Below are 16,475 nucleotides of genomic sequence, written 5' to 3'. Positions count from 1 at the left end.
CAAATTTTTGGAGTTTTGGAGTTTCGGAGATTTGGAATTTCGGCGTTTTGGGGATTCGGGGTCTTGGAGTTTCGGAATTTTGTAGTTTTGTGGTTTTGGAGTGTCGGAGTTTCGGAGTGTTGGAGTTTTGGAGTTTTAGAGTTTTAGAGTTTTGGAGTTTTGAAATTTTTGAGTTTCGGATTTTTGGAGTTTGGAGTTTTTAAGTTTTGGATTTTTGAGTTTTGGATTTTTGGATTTTTGGAGTTTGGAGTTTTTAAGTTTTGGATTTTTGAGTTTTGGAGTTTTGGATTTTTGCACTTTTGGAGGTTTGGAGTTTTGGAGTTTTGGATTTTTGGAGCTTTGGAGGTATGGATTTTTGGATATTCAGGGTTTTGTTCCAGAATTTTGTAGTTTTGGAGTTTTGGAGTGTCGGAGTTTCGAATTATTGGAGTTTTCGTGTTTTGGAATTTTTGATTTTTGGAGGTATGGATTTTTGGAGTTTCGGAGTTGTGGAGATTCGGGTTTGTGGAGTTTTGGAGTTTTGGAGTTTTGGATTTTTGCACTTTTGGAGTTTTGGAGTTTCGGAGTTTTGGAGATTCAGGGTTGTGGAGTTTCGGAATTTTTGAGTTTTGGAGTTTTGGAGTTTCGGAGTTCCGGAGTTTCGGAGTTTCGGAGTTTCGGAGTTTTGGAGTTTTGCAGTTTCGGAGTTTTGGAGTTTTGGAGTTTCGGAGTTTCGGAGTTTTGGAGTTTCAGAGTTTTCGAGGTTCAGGGTTGTGGAGTTTCTGAATTTTTGAATTTTGGAGTTTCGGAGTTTCAGTGTTTTGGAGTTTTGGAGTTTCGAATTTTCAGTTTCGGATTTTTGGAGTTCTGGAGTTTCGGAGATTTGGAGTTTTGGCGTTTTCGAGATTCGGAATCTTGGAGTTTCGGAATTTTCTAGTTTTGTAGTTTTGGAATGTCAGAGTTTTGGAGTGTTGGAGTTTTAGAGCTTTGGAGTTTTGTAGTTTTTGAGTTTTGGATTTTGACACTTGGAGTTTTGGAGTTTTGGAGTTTCGGAGTTTCGGAGTTTCGGAGTTTCGAATTTTTGGAGTTTCAGAGTTTTGGAGGTTCAGGGTTGTGGAGTTTCGGAATTTTTGAGTTTTGGAGTTTCGGAGTTTTGGAGTTTTGGAGTTTTGGAGTTTCGGAGTTTTGGAGTTTCAGAGTTTTGGAGGTTCAGTGTTGTGGAGTTTCGGAATTTTTGAGTATTGGAGATCCGGAGTTTCGGAGTTTTGGAGACTTGCAGTTTTGGAATTTTTGTAGTTTCGAATTTTCAGATTTTCGGATTTTTGGAGTTTTGGAGTTTCGGAGTTTCGGAGTTTTGGAGTTTCAGACTTTTCGAGGTTCAGGGTTGTGGAATTTCGGAATTTTTGAGTTTTGGAGTTTCGGAGTTCCGGAGTTTTGGAGTTTTGGAGTTTTGGAGTTTTGCAGTTTCGGAGTTTTGGAGTTTTGGAGTTTCGGAGTTTTGGAGTTTCAGAGTTTTCGAGGTTCAGGGTTGTGGAGTTTCGGAATTTTTGAGTTTTGGAGTTTCGGAGTTTTGGAGTTTTGGTGTTTTGGAGTTTCGAATTTTCAGAGTTTCGGATTTTTGGAGTTTTGGAGTTCCGGAGATTTGGAGTTTCAGAGTTTTGGAGGTTCAGGGTTGTGGAGTTTCGGAATTTTTGAGTTTTGGAGTTTCGGAGTTTCGGAGTTTTGGAGTTTGGGAGTTTCGGAGTTTCGGAGTTTCAGAGTTTTCGAGGTTCAGGGTTGTGGAGTTTCGGAATTTTTGAGTTTTGGAGTTTCGGAGTTTCGGAGTTTTGGAGTTTTGGAGTTTTAGAGTTTTGGAGGTTCAGGGTTGTGGAGTTTCGGAATTTTTGAGTTTTGGCGTTTTCGAGATTCGGAATCTTGGAGTTTCTAATTTTGTAGTTTTGTAGTTTTGGAGTGTCGGAGTTTTGGAGTGTTGGAGTTTTGGAGCTTTGGAGCTTTGGAGTTTTGGAGTTTTTGAGTTTTGGATTTTTGCACTTTTTGAAATTTGGAGTTTTGGAGTTTTGGAGTTTCGGAGTTTCGGAGTTTTGGAGTTTCAGAGTTTTGGAGGTTCAGGGTTGTGGAGTTTCGGAATTTTCGAGTTTTGGAGTTTCGGAGTTTCGGAGTTTTGGAGCATTGCAGTTTTGGAGTTCTGGAGTTTTGGAGTTTGGAATTTTCAGAGTTTCGGATTTTTGGAGTTTTGGAGTTTCGGAGATTTGGAGTTTTGGCCTTTTGGAGATTCGGGGTCTTGGAGTTTCGGAATTTTGTAGTTTTGTAGTTTTGGAGTGTCAGAGTTTTGGAGTGTTGGAGTATTGGAGCTTTGGAGTTTTTGAGTTTTTGAGTTTTGGATTTTTGCACTTTTGGAGTTTTGGAGTTTTGGAGTTTCGGAGTTTCGGAGTTTTGGAGTTTCAGAGTTTTGGAGGTTCAGTGTTGTGGAGTTTCGGCATTTTTGAGTATTGGAGTTTCGGAGTTTCGGAGTTTTGGAGAATTGCAGTTTTGGAGTTTTGGAGTTTCGAATTTTCAGAGTTTCGGATTTTTGGAGTTTTGGAGTTTTGGAGTTTCGGAGTTTCGAAGTTTTGGAGTATTGCAGTTTTGGAGTTTTGGAGTTTTGGAGTTGCGAATTTTCAGAGTTTATGATTTTTGGAGTTTTGGAGTTTTGGAGAATTGGACTTTTGGCGTTTTCGAGATTCGGAATCTTGGAGTTTCGGAATTTTGTAGTTTTGGAGTTTTGGAGTTTAGGAGTTTCGGACTTTCGGAGTTTTGGAGTTTCAGAGTTTTGGAGATTCAGGGTTGTGGAGTGTCGGAATTTTTGAGTTTTGGAGTTTCGGAGTTTCGGAGTTTTGGAGTTTTGCAGTTTTGGAGTTTTGGTGTTCTGGAGTTTTGGAGTTTCGAATTTTCAGAGTTTCAAATTTTTGGAGTTTTGGAGTTTCGGAGATTTGGAATTTCGGCGTTTTGGGGATTCGGGGTCTTGGAGTTTCGGAATTTTGTAGTTTTGTGGTTTTGGAGTGTCGGAGTTTCGGAGTGTTGGAGTTTTGGAGTTTTAGAGTTTTAGAGTTTTGGAGTTTTGAAATTTTTGAGTTTCGGATTTTTGGAGTTTGGAGTTTTTAAGTTTTGGATTTTTGAGTTTTGGATTTTTGGATTTTTGGAGTTTGGAGTTTTTAAGTTTTGGATTCTTGAGTTTTGGAGTTTTGGATTTTTGCACTTTTGGAGGTTTGGAGTTTTGGAGTTTTGGATTTTTGGAGCTTTGGAGGTATGGATTTTTGGATATTCAGGGTTTTGTTCCAGAATTTTGTAGTTTTGGAGTTTTGGAGTGTCGGAGTTTCGAATTATTGGAGTTTTCGTGTTTTGGAATTTTTGATTTTTGGAGGTATGGATTTTTGGAGTTTCGGAGTTGTGGAGATTCGGGTTTGTGGAGTTTTGGAGTTTTGGAGTTTTGGATTTTTGCACTTTTGGAGTTTTGGAGTTTCGGAGTTTTGGAGATTCAGGGTTGTGGAGTTTCGGAATTTTTGAGTTTTGGAGTTTTGGAGTTTCGGAGTTCCGGAGTTTCGGAGTTTCGGAGTTTCGGAGTTTTGGAGTTTTGCAGTTTCGGAGTTTTGGAGTTTTGGAGTTTCGGAGTTTCGGAGTTTTGGAGTTTCAGAGTTTTCGAGGTTCAGGGTTGTGGAGTTTCTGAATTTTTGAATTTTGGAGTTTCGGAGTTTCAGTGTTTTGGAGTTTTGGAGTTTCGAATTTTCAGTTTCGGATTTTTGGAGTTCTGGAGTTTCGGAGATTTGGAGTTTTGGCGTTTTCGAGATTCGGAATCTTGGAGTTTCGGAATTTTCTAGTTTTGTAGTTTTGGAATGTCAGAGTTTTGGAGTGTTGGAGTTTTAGAGCTTTGGAGTTTTGTAGTTTTTGAGTTTTGGATTTTGACACTTGGAGTTTTGGAGTTTTGGAGTTTCGGAGTTTCGGAGTTTCGGAGTTTCGAATTTTTGGAGTTTCAGAGTTTTGGAGGTTCAGGGTTGTGGAGTTTCGGAATTTTTGAGTTTTGGAGTTTCGGAGTTTTGGAGTTTTGGAGTTTTGGAGTTTCGGAGTTTTGGAGTTTCAGAGTTTTGGAGGTTCAGTGTTGTGGAGTTTCGGAATTTTTGAGTATTGGAGATCCGGAGTTTCGGAGTTTTGGAGACTTGCAGTTTTGGAATTTTTGTAGTTTCGAATTTTCAGATTTTCGGATTTTTGGAGTTTTGGAGTTTCGGAGTTTCGGAGTTTTGGAGTTTCAGACTTTTCGAGGTTCAGGGTTGTGGAATTTCGGAATTTTTGAGTTTTGGAGTTTCGGAGTTCCGGAGTTTTGGAGTTTTGGAGTTTTGGAGTTTTGCAGTTTCGGAGTTTTGGAGTTTTGGAGTTTCGTAGTTTTGGAGTTTCAGAGTTTTCGAGGTTCAGGGTTGTGGAGTTTCGGAATTTTTGAGTTTTGGAGTTTCGGAGTTTTGGAGTTTTGGTGTTTTGGAGTTTCGAATTTTCAGAGTTTCGGATTTTTGGAGTTTTGGAGTTCCGGAGATTTGGAGTTTCAGAGTTTTGGAGGTTCAGGGTTGTGGAGTTTCGGAATTTTTGAGTTTTGGAGTTTCGGAGTTTCGGAGTTTTGGAGTTTGGGAGTTTCGGAGTTTCGGAGTTTCAGAGTTTTCGAGGTTCAGGGTTGTGGAGTTTCGGAATTTTTGAGTTTTGGAGTTTCGGAGTTTCGGAGTTTTGGAGTTTTGGAGTTTTAGAGTTTTGGAGGTTCAGGGTTGTGGAGTTTCGGAATTTTTGAGTTTTGGCGTTTTCGAGATTCGGAATCTTGGAGTTTCTAATTTTGTAGTTTTGTAGTTTTGGAGAGTCGGAGTTTTGGAGTGTTGGAGTTTTGGAGCTTTGGAGCTTTGGAGTTTTGGAGTTTTTGAGTTTTGGATTTTTGCACTTTTTGAAATTTGGAGTTTTGGAGTTTTGGAGTTTCGGAGTTTCGGAGTTTTGGAGTTTCAGAGTTTTGGAGGTTCAGGGTTGTGGAGTTTCGGAATTTTTGAGTTTTGGAGTTTCGGAGTTTCGGAGTTTTGGAGCATTGCAGTTTTGGAGTTCTGGAGTTTTGGAGTTTGGAATTTTCAGAGTTTCGGATTTTTGGAGTTTTGGAGTTTCGGAGATTTGGAGTTTTGGCCTTTTGGAGATTCGGGGTCTTGGAGTTTCGGAATTTTGTAGTTTTGTAGTTTTGGAGTGTCAGAGTTTTGGAGTGTTGGAGTATTGGAGCTTTGGAGTTTTTGAGTTTTTGAGTTTTGGATTTTTGCACTTTTGGAGTTTTGGAGTTTTGGAGTTTCGGAGTTTCGGAGTTTTGGAGTTTCAGAGTTTTGGAGGTTCAGGGTTGTGGAGTTTCGGAATTTTTGAGTATTGGAGTTTCGGAGTTTCGGAGTTTTGGAGATTTGCAGTTTTGGAGTTTTGGAGTTTCGAATTTTCAGAGTTTCGGATTTTTGGAGTTTTGGAGTTTCGGAGTTTTGGAGTTTCAGAGTTTTCGAGGTTCAGGGTTGTGGAGTTTCGGAATTTTTGAGTTTTGGAGTTTCGGAGTTTCGGAGTTTTGGAGTACTGCAGTTTTGGAATTTTGGAGTTTTGGAGTTTCGAATTTTCAGAGTTTCGGATTTTTGGAGTTTTGGAGTTTCGGAGATTTGGAGTTTTGGCGTTTTTGAGATTCGGAATCTTGGAGTTTCGGAATTTTGTAGTTTTGTAGTTTTGGAGTGTCACAGTTTTAGAGTGTTGGAGTTTTGGAGCTTTGGAGTTTTGGAGTTTTTGAGTTTTTGTATTTTTGCACTTTTGGAGTTTTGGAGTTTCGGAGTTTCGGAGTTTTGGAGTTTCAGAGTTTTGGAGGTTCAGTGTTGTGGAGTTTCGGCATTTTTGAGTATTGGAGTTTCGGAGTTTCGGAGTTTTGGAGAATTGCAGTTTTGGAGTTTTGGAGTTTCGAATTTTCAGAGTTTCGGATTTTTGGAGTTTTGGAGTTTTGGAGTTTCGGAGTTTCGAAGTTTTGGAGTATTGCAGTTTTGGAGTTTTGGAGTTTTGGAGTTGCGAATTTTCAGAGTTTATGATTTTTGGAGTTTTGGAGTTTTGGAGAATTGGACTTTTGGCGTTTTCGAGATTCGGAATCTTGGAGTTTCGGAATTTTGTAGTTTTGGAGTTTTGGAGTTTAGGAGTTTCGGACTTTCGGAGTTTTGGAGTTTCAGAGTTTTGGAGATTCAGGGTTGTGGAGTGTCGGAATTTTTGAGTTTTGGAGTTTCGGAGTTTCGGAGTTTTGGAGTTTTGCAGTTTTGGAGTTTTGGTGTTCTGGAGTTTTGGAGTTTCGAATTTTCAGAGTTTCAAATTTTTGGAGTTTTGGAGTTTCGGAGATTTGGAATTTCGGCGTTTTGGGGATTCGGGGTCTTGGAGTTTCGGAATTTTGTAGTTTTGTGGTTTTGGAGTGTCGGAGTTTCGGAGTGTTGGAGTTTTGGAGTTTTAGAGTTTTAGAGTTTTGGAGTTTTGAAATTTTTGAGTTTCGGATTTTTGGAGTTTGGAGTTTTTAAGTTTTGGATTTTTGAGTTTTGGATTTTTGGATTTTTGGAGTTTGGAGTTTTTAAGTTTTGGATTTTTGAGTTTTGGAGTTTTGGATTTTTGCACTTTTGGAGGTTTGGAGTTTTGGAGTTTTGGATTTTTGGAGCTTTGGAGGTATGGATTTTTGGATATTCAGGGTTTTGTTCCAGAATTTTGTAGTTTTGGAGTTTTGGAGTGTCGGAGTTTCGAATTATTGGAGTTTTCGTGTTTTGGAATTTTTGATTTTTGGAGGTATGGATTTTTGGAGTTTCGGAGTTGTGGAGATTCGGGTTTGTGGAGTTTTGGAGTTTTGGAGTTTTGGATTTTTGCACTTTTGGAGTTTTGGAGTTTCGGAGTTTTGGAGATTCAGGGTTGTGGAGTTTCGGAATTTTTGAGTTTTGGAGTTTTGGAGTTTCGGAGTTCCGGAGTTTCGGAGTTTCGGAGTTTCGGAGTTTTGGAGTTTTGCAGTTTCGGAGTTTTGGAGTTTTGGAGTTTCGGAGTTTCGGAGTTTTGGAGTTTCAGAGTTTTCGAGGTTCAGGGTTGTGGAGTTTCTGAATTTTTGAATTTTGGAGTTTCGGAGTTTCAGTGTTTTGGAGTTTTGGAGTTTCGAATTTTCAGTTTCGGATTTTTGGAGTTCTGGAGTTTCGGAGATTTGGAGTTTTGGCGTTTTCGAGATTCGGAGTCTTGGAGTTTCGGAATTTTCTAGTTTTGTAGTTTTGGAGTGTCAGAGTTTTGGAGTGTTGGAGTTTTAGAGCTTTGGAGTTTTGGAGTTTTTGAGTTTTGGATTTTGACACTTGGAGTTTTGGAGTTTTGGAGTTTCGGAGTTTCGGAGTTTCGAATTTTTGGAGTTTCAGAGTTTTGGAGGTTCAGGGTTGTGGAGTTTCGGAATTTTTGAGTTTTGGAGTTTCGGAGTTTTGGAGTTTTGGAGTTTTGGAGTTTCGGAGTTTTGGAGTTTCAGAGTTTTGGAGGTTCAGTGTTGTGGAGTTTCGGAATTTTTGAGTATTGGAGATCCGGAGTTTCGGAGTTTTGGAGACTTGCAGTTTTGGAATTTTTGTAGTTTCGAATTTTCAGATTTTCGGATTTTTGGAGTTTTGGAGTTTCGGAGTTTCGGAGTTTTGGAGTTTCAGACTTTTCGAGGTTCAGGGTTGTGGAATTTCGGAATTTTTGAGTTTTGGAGTTTCGGAGTTCCGGAGTTTTGGAGTTTTGGAGTTTTGGAGTTTTGCAGTTTCGGAGTTTTGGAGTTTTGGAGTTTCGGAGTTTTGGAGTTTCAGAGTTTTCGAGGTTCAGGGTTGTGGAGTTTCGGAATTTTTGAGTTTTGGAGTTTCGGAGTTTTGGAGTTTTGGTGTTTTGGAGTTTCGAATTTTCAGAGTTTCGGATTTTTGGAGTTTTGGAGTTCCGGAGATTTGGAGTTTCAGAGTTTTGGAGGTTCAGGGTTGTGGAGTTTCGGAATTTTTGAGTTTTGGAGTTTCGGAGTTTCGGAGTTTTGGAGTTTGGGAGTTTCGGAGTTTCGGAGTTTCAGAGTTTTCGAGGTTCAGGGTTGTGGAGTTTCGGAATTTTTGAGTTTTGGAGTTTCGGAGTTTCGGAGTTTTGGAGTTTTGGAGTTTTAGAGTTTTGGAGGTTCAGGGTTGTGGAGTTTCGGAATTTTTGAGTTTTGGCGTTTTCGAGATTCGGAATCTTGGAGTTTCTAATTTTGTAGTTTTGTAGTTTTGGAGTGTCGGAGTTTTGGAGTGTTGGAGTTTTGGAGCTTTGGAGCTTTGGAGTTTTGGAGTTTTTGAGTTTTGGATTTTTGCACTTTTTGAAATTTGGAGTTTTGGAGTTTTGGAGTTTCGGAGTTTCGGAGTTTTGGAGTTTCAGAGTTTTGGAGGTTCAGGGTTGTGGAGTTTCGGAATTTTTGAGTTTTGGAGTTTCGGAGTTTCGGAGTTTTGGAGCATTGCAGTTTTGGAGTTCTGGAGTTTTGGAGTTTGGAATTTTCAGAGTTTCGGATTTTTGGAGTTTTGGAGTTTCGGAGATTTGGAGTTTTGGCCTTTTGGAGATTCGGGGTCTTGGAGTTTCGGAATTTTGTAGTTTTGTAGTTTTGGAGTGTCAGAGTTTTGGAGTGTTGGAGTATTGGAGCTTTGGAGTTTTTGAGTTTTTGAGTTTTGGATTTTTGCACTTTTGGAGTTTTGGAGTTTTGGAGTTTCGGAGTTTCGGAGTTTTGGAGTTTCAGAGTTTTGGAGGTTCAGGGTTGTGGAGTTTCGGAATTTTTGAGTATTGGAGTTTCGGAGTTTCGGAGTTTTGGAGATTTGCAGTTTTGGAGTTTTGGAGTTTCGAATTTTCAGAGTTTCGGATTTTTGGAGTTTTGGAGTTTCGGAGTTTTGGAGTTTCAGAGTTTTCGAGGTTCAGGGTTGTGGAGTTTCGGAATTTTTGAGTTTTGGAGTTTCGGAGTTTCGGAGTTTTGGAGTATTGCAGTTTTGGAATTTTGGAGTTTTGGAGTTTCGAATTTTCAGAGTTTCGGATTTTTGGAGTTTTGGAGTTTCGGAGATTTGGAGTTTTGGCGTTTTTGAGATTCGGAATCTTGGAGTTTCGGAATTTTGTAGTTTTGTAGTTTTGGAGTGTCACAGTTTTAGAGTGTTGGAGTTTTGGAGCTTTGGAGTTTTGGAGTTTTTGAGTTTTTGTATTTTTGCACTTTTGGAGTTTTGGAGTTTCGGAGTTTCGGAGTTTTGGAGTTTCAGAGTTTTGGAGGTTCAGTGTTGTGGAGTTTCGGCATTTTTGAGTATTGGAGTTTCGGAGTTTCGGAGTTTTGGAGAATTGCAGTTTTGGAGTTTTGGAGTTTCGAATTTTCAGAGTTTCGGATTTTTGGAGTTTTGGAGTTTTGGAGTTTCGGAGTTTCGAAGTTTTGGAGTATTGCAGTTTTGGAGTTTTGGAGTTTTGGAGTTGCGAATTTTCAGAGTTTATGATTTTTGGGGTTTTGGAGTTTTGGAGAATTGGACTTTTGGCGTTTTCGAGATTCGGAATCTTGGAGTTTCGGAATTTTGTAGTTTTGGAGTTTTGGAGTTTAGGAGTTTCGGACTTTCGGAGTTTTGGAGTTTCAGAGTTTTGGAGATTCAGGGTTGTGGAGTGTCGGAATTTTTGAGTTTTGGAGTTTCGGAGTTTCGGAGTTTTGGAGTTTTGCAGTTTTGGAGTTTTGGTGTTCTGGAGTTTTGGAGTTTCGAATTTTCAGAGTTTCAAATTTTTGTAGTTTTGTAGTTTTGGAGTGTCACAGTTTTAGAGTGTTGGAGTTTTGGAGCTTTGGAGTTTTGGAGTTTTTGAGTTTTTGTATTTTTGCACTTTTGGAGTTTTGGAGTTTCGGAGTTTCGGAGTTTTGGAGTTTCAGAGTTTTGGAGGTTCAGTGTTGTGGAGTTTCGGCATTTTTGAGTATTGGAGTTTCGGAGTTTCGGAGTTTTGGAGAATTGCAGTTTTGGAGTTTTGGAGTTTCGAATTTTCAGAGTTTCGGATTTTTGGAGTTTTGGAGTTTTGGAGTTTCGGAGTTTCGAAGTTTTGGAGTATTGCAGTTTTGGAGTTTCGGAGTTTTGGAGTTTTGGTGTTTTGGAGTTTCGAATTTTCAGAGTTTCGGATTTTTGGAGTTTTGGAGTTCCGGAGATTTGGAGTTTCAGAGTTTTGGAGGTTCAGGGTTGTGGAATTTCGGAATTTTTGAGTTTTGGAGTTTCGGAGTTCCGGAGTTTTGGAGTTTTGGAGTTTTGGAGTTTTGCAGTTTCGGAGTTTTGGAGTTTTGGAGTTTCGGAGTTTTGGAGTTTCAGAGTTTTCGAGGTTCAGGGTTGTGGAGTTTCGGAATTTTTGAGTTTTGGAGTTTCGGAGTTTTGGAGTTTTGGTGTTTTGGAGTTTCGAATTTTCAGAGTTTCGGATTTTTGGAGTTTTGGAGTTCCGGAGATTTGGAGTTTCAGAGTTTTGGAGGTTCAGGGTTGTGGAGTTTCGGAATTTTTGAGTTTTGGAGTTTCGGAGTTTCGGAGTTTTGGAGTTTGGGAGTTTCGGAGTTTCGGAGTTTCAGAGTTTTCGAGGTTCAGGGTTGTGGAGTTTCGGAATTTTTGAGTTTTGGAGTTTCGGAGTTTCGGAGTTTTGGAGTTTTGGAGTTTTAGAGTTTTGGAGGTTCAGGGTTGTGGAGTTTCGGAATTTTTGAGTTTTGGCGTTTTCGAGATTCGGAATCTTGGAGTTTCTAATTTTGTAGTTTTGTAGTTTTGGAGTGTCGGAGTTTTGGAGTGTTGGAGTTTTGGAGCTTTGGAGCTTTGGAGTTTTGGAGTTTTTGAGTTTTGGATTTTTGCACTTTTTGAAATTTGGAGTTTTGGAGTTTTGGAGTTTCGGAGTTTCGGAGTTTTGGAGTTTCAGAGTTTTGGAGGTTCAGGGTTGTGGAGTTTCGGAATTTTTGAGTTTTGGAGTTTCGGAGTTTCGGAGTTTTGGAGCATTGCAGTTTTGGAGTTCTGGAGTTTTGGAGTTTGGAATTTTCAGAGTTTCGGATTTTTGGAGTTTTGGAGTTTCGGAGATTTGGAGTTTTGGCCTTTTGGAGATTCGGGGTCTTGGAGTTTCGGAATTTTGTAGTTTTGTAGTTTTGGAGTGTCAGAGTTTTGGAGTGTTGGAGTATTGGAGCTTTGGAGTTTTTGAGTTTTTGAGTTTTGGATTTTTGCACTTTTGGAGTTTTGGAGTTTTGGAGTTTCGGAGTTTCGGAGTTTTGGAGTTTCAGAGTTTTGGAGGTTCAGGGTTGTGGAGTTTCGGAATTTTTGAGTATTGGAGTTTCGGAGTTTCGGAGTTTTGGAGATTTGCAGTTTTGGAGTTTTGGAGTTTCGAATTTTCAGAGTTTCGGATTTTTGGAGTTTTGGAGTTTCGGAGTTTTGGAGTTTCAGAGTTTTCGAGGTTCAGGGTTGTGGAGTTTCGGAATTTTTGAGTTTTGGAGTTTCGGAGTTTCGGAGTTTTGGAGTATTGCAGTTTTGGAATTTTGGAGTTTTGGAGTTTCGAATTTTCAGAGTTTCGGATTTTTGGAGTTTTGGAGTTTCGGAGATTTGGAGTTTTGGCGTTTTTGAGATTCGGAATCTTGGAGTTTCGGAATTTTGTAGTTTTGTAGTTTTGGAGTGTCACAGTTTTAGAGTGTTGGAGTTTTGGAGCTTTGGAGTTTTGGAGTTTTTGAGTTTTTGTATTTTTGCACTTTTGGAGTTTTGGAGTTTCGGAGTTTCGGAGTTTTGGAGTTTCAGAGTTTTGGAGGTTCAGTGTTGTGGAGTTTCGGCATTTTTGAGTATTGGAGTTTCGGAGTTTCGGAGTTTTGGAGAATTGCAGTTTTGGAGTTTTGGAGTTTCGAATTTTCAGAGTTTCGGATTTTTGGAGTTTTGGAGTTTTGGAGTTTCGGAGTTTCGAAGTTTTGGAGTATTGCAGTTTTGGAGTTTTGGAGTTTTGGAGTTGCGAATTTTCAGAGTTTATGATTTTTGGAGTTTTGGAGTTTTGGAGAATTGGACTTTTGGCGTTTTCGAGATTCGGAATCTTGGAGTTTCGGAATTTTGTAGTTTTGGAGTTTTGGAGTTTAGGAGTTTCGGACTTTCGGAGTTTTGGAGTTTCAGAGTTTTGGAGATTCAGGGTTGTGGAGTGTCGGAATTTTTGAGTTTTGGAGTTTCGGAGTTTCGGAGTTTTGGAGTTTTGCAGTTTTGGAGTTTTGGTGTTCTGGAGTTTTGGAGTTTCGAATTTTCAGAGTTTCAAATTTTTGTAGTTTTGTAGTTTTGGAGTGTCACAGTTTTAGAGTGTTGGAGTTTTGGAGCTTTGGAGTTTTGGAGTTTTTGAGTTTTTGTATTTTTGCACTTTTGGAGTTTTGGAGTTTCGGAGTTTCGGAGTTTTGGAGTTTCAGAGTTTTGGAGGTTCAGTGTTGTGGAGTTTCGGCATTTTTGAGTATTGGAGTTTCGGAGTTTCGGAGTTTTGGAGAATTGCAGTTTTGGAGTTTTGGAGTTTCGAATTTTCAGAGTTTCGGATTTTTGGAGTTTTGGAGTTTTGGAGTTTCGGAGTTTCGAAGTTTTGGAGTATTGCAGTTTTGGAGTTTCGGAGTTTTGGAGTTTTGGTGTTTTGGAGTTTCGAATTTTCAGAGTTTCGGATTTTTGGAGTTTTGGAGTTCCGGAGATTTGGAGTTTCAGAGTTTTGGAGGTTCAGGGTTGTGGAGTTTCGGAATTTTTGAGTTTTGGAGTTTCGGAGTTTCGGAGTTTCGGAGTTTTGGAGTTTGGGAGTTTCGGAGTTTCGGAGTTTCAGAGTTTTCGAGGTTCAGGGTTGTGGAGTTTCGGAATTTTTGAGTTTTGGAGTTTCGGAGTTTCGGAGTTTTGGAGTTTTGGAGTTTTAGAGTTTTGGAGGTTCAGGGTTGTGGAGTTTCGGAATTTTTGAGTTTTGGCGTTTTCGAGATTCGGAATCTTGGAGTTTCTAATTTTGTAGTTTTGTAGTTTTGGAGTGTCGGAGTTTTGGAGTGTTGGAGTTTTGGAGCTTTGGAGCTTTGGAGTTTTGGAGTTTTTGAGTTTTGGATTTTTGCACTTTTTGAAATTTGGAGTTTTGGAGTTTTGGAGTTTCGGAGTTTCGGAGTTTTGGAGTTTCAGAGTTTTGGAGGTTCAGGGTTGTGGAGTTTCGGAATTTTTGAGTTTTGGAGTTTCGGAGTTTCGGAGTTTTGGAGCATTGCAGTTTTGGAGTTCTGGAGTTTTGGAGTTTGGAATTTTCAGAGTTTCGGATTTTTGGAGTTTTGGAGTTTCGGAGATTTGGAGTTTTGGCCTTTTGGAGATTCGGGGTCTTGGAGTTTCGGAATTTTGTAGTTTTGTAGTTTTGGAGTGTCAGAGTTTTGGAGTGTTGGAGTATTGGAGCTTTGGAGTTTTTGAGTTTTGGATTTTTGCACTTTTGGAGTTTTGGAGTTTTGGAGTTTCGGAGTTTTGGAGTTTCAGAGTTTTCGAGGTTCAGGGTTGTGGAGTTTCGGAATTTTTGAGTTTTGGAGTTTCGGAGTTTCGGAGTTTTGGAGTTTTGGAGTTTTGGAGATTTGGAGTTTTGGCGTTTTAGAGATTCGGAACCTTGGAGTTTCGGAATTTTGTAGTTTTGTAGTTTTCGAGTGTCGGAGTTTTGGAGTGTTGGAGTTTTGGAGCTTTGGAGTTTTGGAGTTCTTGAGTTTTGGAGTTTTGGATTTTTGCACTTTTGGAGTTTTGGAGTTTCAGAGTTTTGGAGGTTCAGGGTTGTGGAGTTTCGGAATTTTTGAGTTTTCGAGTTTCGGAGTTTCGGAGTTTTGGAGTATTGCAGTTTTGGAGTTTTGGAGTTTTGGAGTTTCAGAGATTTGGAGTTTTGGCGTTTTGGAGATTTGGAATCTTGGAGTTTCGGAATTTTGTAGTTTTGTAGTTTTGGAGTGTCAGAGTTTTGGAGTGTTGGAGCTTTGGAGTTTTGGAGTTTATGAGTTTTTGAGTTTTTTAATTTTTGCACATTTGGAGTTTTGGAGTTTCGGAGTTTCGGAGTTTCGGAGTTTTGGAGTTCCAGAGTTTTGAAGGTTCAGGGTTGTGGAGTTTCGGAATTTTTGAGTATTGGAGTTTCGGAGTTTCGGAGTTTTGGAGAATTGCAGTTTTGGAGTTTCGAATTTTCAGAGTTTCGGATTTTAGGGGTTTTGGAGTTTCGGAGTTTCGGAGTTTTGGAGTTTCAGAGTTTTCGAGGTTCAGGGTTGTGGAGTTTCGGAATTTTTGAGTTTTGGAGTTTCGGAGTTTTGGAGTTTTGGAGTTTCGAATTTCCAGAGTTTCGGATTTTTGGAGTTTTGGAGTTTCGGACATTTGGAGTTTTGGCGTTTTGGAGATTCGGAATCTTGGAGTTTCGGAATTTTGTAGTTTTGTAGTTTTCGAGTGTCGGAGTTTTGGAGTGTTGGAGTTTTGGAGCTTTGGAGTTTTGGAGTTTTTGAGTTTTGGAGTTTTGGATTTTTGCACTTTTGGAGTTTTGGAGTTTCAGAGTTTCGGAGTTTCGGAGTTTTGGAGTTTCAGAGTTTTGGAGGTTCAGGGTTGTGGAGTTTCGGAATTTTTGAGTTTTGGAGTTTCGGAGTTTCGGAGTTTTGGAGTATTGCAGTTTTGGAATTTTGGAGTTTTGGAGTTTCGAATTTTCAGAGTTTCGGATTTTTGGAGTTTTGGAGTTTCGGAGATTTGGAGTTTTGGCGTTTTTGAGATTCGGAATCTTGGAGTTTCGGAATTTTGTAGTTTTGTAGTTTTGGAGTGTCACAGTTTTAGAGTGTTGGAGTTTTGGAGCTTTGGAGTTTTGGAGTTTTTGAGTTTTTGTATTTTTGCACTTTTGGAGTTTTGGAGTTTCGGAGTTTTGGAGTTTCAGAGTTTTGGAGGTTCAGTGTTGTGGAGTTTCGGCATTTTTGAGTATTGGAGTTTCGGAGTTTCGGAGTTTTGGAGAATTGCAGTTTTGGAGTTTTGGAGTTTCGAATTTTCAGAGTTTCGGATTTTTGGAGTTTTGGAGTTTCGGAGTTTCGAAGTTTTGGAGTATTGCAGTTTTGGAGTTTTGGAGTTTTGGAGTTGCGAATTTTCAGAGTTTAGGATTTTTGGAGTTTTGGAGTTTTGGAGAATTGGACTTTTGGCGTTTTCGAGATTCGGAATCTTGGAGTTTCGGAATTTTGTAGTTTTGGAGTTTTCGAGTGTCGGAGTTTTGGAGTGTTGGAGTTTTGGAGCTTTGGAGTTTTGGAGTTCTTGAGTTTTGGAGTTTTGGATTTTTGTACTTTTGGAGTTTTGGAGTTTCAGAGTTTTGGAGGTTCAGGGTTGTGGAGTTTCGGAATTTTTGAGTTTTCGAGTTTCGGAGTTTCGGAGTTTTGGAGTTTTGGAGTTTTGGAGTTTCAGAGATTTGGAGTTTTGGCGTTTTGGAGATTTGGAATCTTGGAGTTTCGGAATTTTGTAGTTTTGTAGTTTTGGAGTGTCAGAGTTTTGGAGTGTTGGAGCTTTGGAGTTTTGGAGTTTATGAGTTTTTGAGTTTTTTAATTTTTGCACATTTGGAGTTTTGGAGTTTCGGAGTTTCGGAGTTTCGGAGTTTTGGAGTTCCAGAGTTTTGAAGGTTCAGGGTTGTGGAGTTTCGGAATTTTTGAGTATTGGAGTTTCGGAGTTTCGGAGTTTTGGAGAATTGCAGTTTTGGAGTTTCGAATTTTCAGAGTTTCGGATTTTAGGGGTTTTGGAGTTTCGGAGTTTCGGAGTTTTGGAGTTTCAGAGTTTTCGAGGTTCAGGGTTGTGGAGTTTCGGAATTTTTGAGTTTTGGAGTTTCGGAGTTTCGGAGTTTTGGAGTTTTGGAGTTTCGAATTTCCAGAGTTTCGGATTTTTGGAGTTTTGGAGTTTCGGACATTTGGAGTTTTGGCGTTTTGGAGATTCGGAATCTTGGAGTTTCGGAATTTTGTAGTTTTGTAGTTTTCGAGTATCGGAGTTTTGGAGTGTTGGAGTTTTGGAGCTTTGGAGTTTTGGAGTTTTTGAGTTTTGGAGTTTTGGATTTTTGCACTTTTGGAGTTTTGGAGTTTCAGAGTTTCGGAGTTTCGGAGTTTTGGAGTTTCAGAGTTTTGGAGGTTCAGGGTTGTGGAGTTTCGGAATTTTTGAGTTTTGGAGTTTCGGAGTTTCGGAGTTTTGGAGTATTGCAGTTTTGGAATTTTGGAGTTTTGGAGTTTCGAATTTTCAGAGTTTCGGATTTTTGGAGTTTTGGAGTTTCGGAGATTTGGAGTTTTGGCGTTTTTGAGATTCGGAATCTTGGAGTTTCGGAATTTTGTAGTTTTGTAGTTTTGGAGTGTCACAGTTTTAGAGTGTTGGAGTTTTGGAGTTTCAGAGTTTTGGAGGTTCAGTGTTGTGGAGTTTCGGCATTTTTGAGTATTGGAGTTTCGGAGTTTCGGAGTTTTGGAGAATTGCAGTTTTGGAGTTTTGGAGTTTCGAATTTTCAGAGTTTCGGATTTTTGGAGT

This window comes from Amblyomma mixtum, chromosome 1 (genome assembly GCF_055824585.1).
Source record: "Amblyomma mixtum isolate Tamu chromosome 1, ASM5582458v1, whole genome shotgun sequence".
Lineage (NCBI taxonomy): Eukaryota > Metazoa > Arthropoda > Arachnida > Ixodida > Ixodidae > Amblyomma > Amblyomma mixtum.
Note: the sequence above shows the minus strand (reverse complement) of the source record.